At 41.2% G+C, this 6,047-nt stretch overlaps 1 long non-coding RNA gene across 1 annotated transcript; it reads right to left on the bottom strand.

Moving 5' to 3' along the window:
* Positions 1-1,420: 1,420 nt before the first annotated feature.
* Positions 1,421-3,830, bottom strand: LOC138983772 (uncharacterized). Its single transcript, XR_011461254.1, has 2 exons — positions 2,960-3,830; positions 1,421-2,577 (listed from the first exon to the last, which is right to left on the bottom strand). It is a non-coding gene; the product is annotated as an uncharacterized lncRNA (long non-coding RNA).
* Between the last annotated feature and the right edge of the window lie 2,217 nt (positions 3,831-6,047).

Below are 6,047 nucleotides of genomic sequence, written 5' to 3' on the forward strand. Positions count from 1 at the left end.
ATTCTGCCCATTATTAGAGTTTTTGAGTCACTTGAGAAAAAGTGACTCTATGTAATCGGTCAGTGTTAGCCTGTCCGGCCGGCCGTCCGGCCGGCCGGCCGTCCGGCCGGCCGTCCGTAGACACCACCTTAACGTTGGACTTTTCTCGGAAACTATCAAAGCGATCGGGCTCATATTTTGTTTAGTCGTGACCTCCAATGACCTCTACACTTTAACGATGGTTTCGTTGACCTTTGACCTTTTTCAAGGTCACAGGTCAGCGTCAAAGGAAAAATTAGACATTTTATATCTTTGACAAAGTTCATCGGATGTGATTGAAACTTTGTAGGATTATTCTTTACATCAAAGTATTTACATCTGTAGCCTTTTACGAACGTTATCAGAAAAACAAGGGAGATAACTAGCCTTTTCTGTTCGGCAACACACAACTTAAAGACCAACCAGAGTGCAAACTTTTTATTGTGCCACTGGAAAGGGCTTTATAACAGGACCGCAAAAATATAATTATATCAAGTTCCATCTCCTCCGATCGCGCGTAATTGGCTATTGAAAGTGCTCATTCTCACCTGTAATTAACTATAAGGGAAACAATCTTAAAATTTTGCCATCGCTTAACTCCCCTGGCTAGTGACGTCAAACGTGGAACACACTGAGCGAGTAAACATGGCGTCAAGCGTAGCAGAGAGAGACGTTGCATTGCAACTCTCGTGTGAAAGCAGCGATTTCGACTCGGATTTAGAGATGAACGTGTTCCAAACACAATCACAATCTTGTGGAGCCCCTCAACCATACCAGTTTGAGCCTCAGATTTCGAGTAGCCACGATGATGGCAGTGAAGGAGAAAGACAGGCACATGACCAAGTGCCAAGTGGACCCAAGTCGTCTGAACTCGATGCATTGGTAAATTTCACACTGTGCGATTACTTACCATTTTGTGACACTGTTTGTTTACATTATCAGAGATTTTGAAGATCTGAACACAACAAAGCTAGGCATAGAATACCAACTATTGAAAGTTAACAATCACTGTCAACAATCAACTCAGTGTTCTTTTCATGTGTTTATTTTTCAGCAGTGCAGAACTTTCAATATCATCTCCTCTGTGAATAGCAACAGCATCTTTTTTGTTTGTGTAATTGTAGTACTTGAGTTTGTTTCTTTTTTTCCATAGGATTGTCATGTTTGTGTGTCTTTGTATCACCAGGATTGAATGTGTGTTTTTTTTGTTTTTGTTTTTTTAAAGGAAAGTTGCATGTGAATATTGAAGAACTGACCAAACACATCAGTGTTAAATTGAGCAACATGATTGGAATCAAATTTTTGCACACAGATGGGGAAAAGAATCAAACACAAGTGAAGTTGATTAGATTAAAAGAATATTTTATTGATCAAAAACCAAAACGCAGACTGACAGAGTAAGTAGATTTGTGCAAACAATTTTATTTTCCTCTCCTCTCCTCTTCTTATGCACTAGGTGTCATTGTGACAACTGTGAGCTCATGGACACAATCAAAGAATGTCGCTGTTGCACAGAAATGGAGCAAATGGAAGCCTTGATGAGAAAAGGTGTGAACTGCATAACTCATCACCCAGGATTCCAGTCAGTGTGTCAGGATATCTACTACTTCGTACTTGCTACAGATGGTGCCAGCAACAGTATGGAAGAGATATAGCTGATGAAAACAGGTATATATATAATATATATCAAGGAGCAAAATTACAAATCATGGTTCAATGTAATAGATTCATTTACATATGTCGCGCTACTTTTCCTATACTGTCACCTGGTTGTCACGACATATATATGTCGCGTTACTGGCTCAGTCTGTTTGGTCGGTTCCGATTACCTCCCATGAATGCGAAAACCTATATGATCGTTTTTCTTTATTTTTCTCCCTGTTAATTCACCAGTGGCTATGTAACCTGTGTTGCAGAATTGCACCAGTGTAAGGGTTTTAAAATAACATTTACACCCAAACCAAATATCTTGCTGCAATGGAAATTTTATCATCGACACCATGTGATACAGTATACATGGGAAAGATGTCTGCTGCCTGATATTCATGCATTTTTAGTTTACTTGGAAAGTACTATGTACATGGACATTACATAGCATGCCTAATTTTGTCTGTGTGCAGTCGCTACCGCTACACTGCATACCGTATGCTGGCAAAGTTTGCATGGGGATGGCTGGGCAAGGATGTACGAGTAACTCTCCCTGCTTCTGCTGTCAGGAAGATCCGGGAAACCTTTCCTAACGCTACAGGCAATTACACAGGATATTTGGAACCCGAAAACTAGTTCTTTTAACAGTTTACTATTGTGCCAGTAGATATTTTGAAGCAGTTGTGAAGGTTAAACATTCACATCTACAGGTCCTGACTACATGTATGTGGTCGTATTAGCACCCCTTGTAGCTGTACCGAGACTTTAGTGCTCTGACTGCCTGTTCTTTGTTAGGCTTGGCATATTGTTCACAAAGGGGCGGAGGCAACTGCTTGATGGACCGTTTCATGTCTTGGATGCTGTGTGTAGAGGCCAAGTCCACCACTCGTTCCATCAGTCTCCCCACATAAGCTGCAAACAAATGAGAACTTTATAAAGTGACCCTCCACCAACTTTGAAATAGGCATAATCTTCTGTGGCTGTTACTAGTGTTACCTTCCCCTGCACTGTTGTATGGATTGCTCCTGTATGAATGTGTATAAAAATGGTTTCTCTTTATTTTCTTTGAGCAGCCAAAGAAAAAAAAATGTTGCAATACATTTGTGACATTGATTGCTATTTGTCTTCTTCCTTACTCTCTGATCTCCATTAACTTAAATGTTTGGAAGTTATTCTTCTACCTCTTTCATGCTTATCCAATGGGCCATTATTTTGTATGTACTTGCAAACCGAACAACACAAAAATAACTTTTGTACCAAAAGTCTGAGCTTGTGAGAGTAAAAGAACATTTACCAAAGGTGCAATCCACTTTCACTTCCTGGATGGAATAGTCCTTCTTTGATTTCCTGTAGACCAAACTGTAGCGTTCCTTTCCGGTCTGGTCAGAAGCCTGCAGTCTGTTGTTGTTTTCGTTAAAATGCAGAGCAGCTATCATTGTCCTGAAACAGTGTTTCATTTGACAAGGTACAGTATTTTGTAATTGCAAGTTCCATATCTCTATTGCCTACCTGCTTTGACACAATTGTGGTAATTATTGACAGAGCACAACATACTGCAAAGAAATTCCTCTTAGTATCTGCAACTGAAATGTGATAGGATGAGTGCACAATACCAACCCCCACACATGTACACTTTAGCATAGTGCTAGCAGGTATAGTGCTCATTTTAAGGCTTACTATCATTAAGCAAAAACTATCAGTCTGCTAAAGACATAATTATCATCTCAGCCATTAAAAAAACTGCAGATTATGACAGTTGATACTTGATATCCAGAAATAGTCTAAAGTCTAAAACTTTCCTGACTACTCTTGTGACGTCTTGTCTGAAAATAATTAATTGACCCACCACCCATACACACACACCATATAAACAGGACCACCACCACCACTTTTTTTTTAATAATTTACTTACTTTTCTGTGCAACCTTTGGGGTGACTTGAATTTTCTTGTTTCTTTTTATCCTGCGGTGTGTCTGAAGTAAAATATTGTCACCAATTTATGCAAAAAATCTGCTAGAAAATGATGATAATACAATAACAGTTGCTCAATGGATACGTTAGTAGAGTATTTCACTGACAGATCTAGATATAATTTACTCATTCACATCAATTCGGAACAGCGTGTGACACAAAGTGACAATATATATGTACATGAATACAATTACAGGGTCTGCAAGTGCAACACATGTATCCAATGACTTATCAATAAACACTGCTAAAATTACAAACTCTGAATCAGATACAAATGTGTGCCAAAGTGGATCAGCCTCACATTTAGTAGTTACAGTATCAGCTATAATATGCTTGATAAGAAGTGTGAATGATTGACTAAGTACTGCAATGAATGACTGTGGGATTGGGAACAAGCAGATCTGTACTGTCTATACAATAAAAAAAATTTAAAAATGCAATGCCTACCTCTGTCTGAGTGCTTGCATACACTGGCGAAGGTTTGTCAGTTTCACTAGCTCCATCACAAGATCCTGACAAATCAGCTGTATGATGGTCAGATGGTTTAGGTTTTACATCACATTTACAAGGCCCAACTGCCAAAGCATCTTCCAGAATCTGCAAGCACAATGTTACAATCATTCTTTAGTCCTCTATTTCTGTATTTTTGTAAGTTAAAACAATTTTAACACTCAAGAAAACAGAATTTTCTCTCAAAGCTTACAAATGTACAAAGTTTTATTCAGTGAAAGTTGACAAATGCAGCGCCCTTTTATAGAATTTTTCAATAATGGCATTGTCAGTGTCACTAAACCTATTAGTATTCTTCATAACAATACAATTTTCCACCTTACCCTTTGGTGTTCCCTTTTGGCAAAGGCTCCTCTGACTCAGTCGAACACTCTGCTTTGGAGCCACAATGGCAGAGCAAATTGGCGCTGTAACTGCCGTTGTTACTTGTGTCACTGTGCTGCTGGCTGTGGAGACAGATGCCACGCCCACGGTACTCGAGCAAGTCACCGTTGTGACTGTTGTTGGCGCCAGACGATGCGGTTTTTGCACTGTTGGCACTGGTTTATGGTTTAAAACCATCTTCGCTTTAAGTCCAAAACTTGCAGCCAGTGCAATCTTTCTTGGATAGCAATCCGTAGTGAAGTGCAGACTGCATATCCGTGAGTTCTGGTTCGGCGTACCAAAACTTGGTCTGAAATCTGCTCGGCAAGTTTGAACGAATTTAATCCACTGTCGCCGAGTTTCTGCATCAGTAGGAAACTGATGCAATGTAAAACCATCAGCATGCTTGCTGTTACACTCCGCAACTGCACAGTAGTAACCGACTTTCCTTCGTCGCTTGAAAGGGGGAACGTCTGTTTCGGTAGAAGATACAACCGCAGAGTTACAACCGTCCGCCATGATGTTCCACGAGTGACGTCACTGGCCTCAGGGCCGCCCGGTGCAGTTTGATCAGGTGCGCGAAATCGGATTTTATTAAATAAAAAATCAGCAACACAACATTTTGCAAAATCGTTTTCGGAATATTAACCTGGGTTGTGACAACAATGTTTTGAACAGAAAAAAGTTTTGCTCTCTGGTTGGTCTTTAACGTTGGGCTTTTCTCGGAAACTATTTTAAGTGACCGGGCTCAAATTTTATGTGAACGTGACTCATTGTGTTGTGAATAGCAATTTCTTCCTGTCCATCTGATGCCTCATATAATATTCAGAACTGCGAAAGTGACTCGATCGAGCGTTTGCTCTTCTTGTTATTTGTCGTGTTCTGTGGACAACGAGCGCTTTCTGAGTCTCAGTGTTTCTGAGTTCACCACCGCGAGTATTTAGCCTGTCCATGGGGGAGCCATCCAGTGTTGAGCTCGAGTCGATAGAAGCGAAGTTAGAGGCGCTGAGCGTCGATCCCCTGGATCAGATCAGCAGTAAATCTGCCATCAACCTCGCCATGACACGTGGACAGTCTCGCCTCTCAGTCTGACACATGGTGGTGGTTGTGGGAGGGGCGGGAGGTGGGGGCTGTTGAGAGTTGGGGTCAGGGGAGGGGGGATTAAGCTGAAAGAGGTGGAGTGAAGGGTTGGGAAAGAGAGAGAGAGAGAGAGAGAGAGAGAGAGAGAGAGAGAGAGAGAGAGTGAGTTTGGGTTGGGTTGGGTTGGGTTGGGTTGGGTGGGTTGGGTCGTGATGGAGAAGGTTTCTGGCTACTGACTTCTCGGCAGAGGGGTGATTGGACGGAAGAGTAGTTTGTCGTGATCCGCACATCCATTACTTCGACAGGCATGGGAATTGTCCGCCGAAAGGCAACTTTCCGCCGAAATTGTTTTTTTGTTCCGCCGAAAAAGCAAAAGTGTCCGCCGAACAAATAAATGGGGGAGACAAAAATGGTTATATAAACTGGATTTAATGGCATACTTGGAGCTCAGATGACAC

Source organism: Littorina saxatilis, linkage group LG13 (genome assembly GCF_037325665.1).
Source record: "Littorina saxatilis isolate snail1 linkage group LG13, US_GU_Lsax_2.0, whole genome shotgun sequence".
NCBI classification, from domain to species: domain Eukaryota; kingdom Metazoa; phylum Mollusca; class Gastropoda; order Littorinimorpha; family Littorinidae; genus Littorina; species Littorina saxatilis.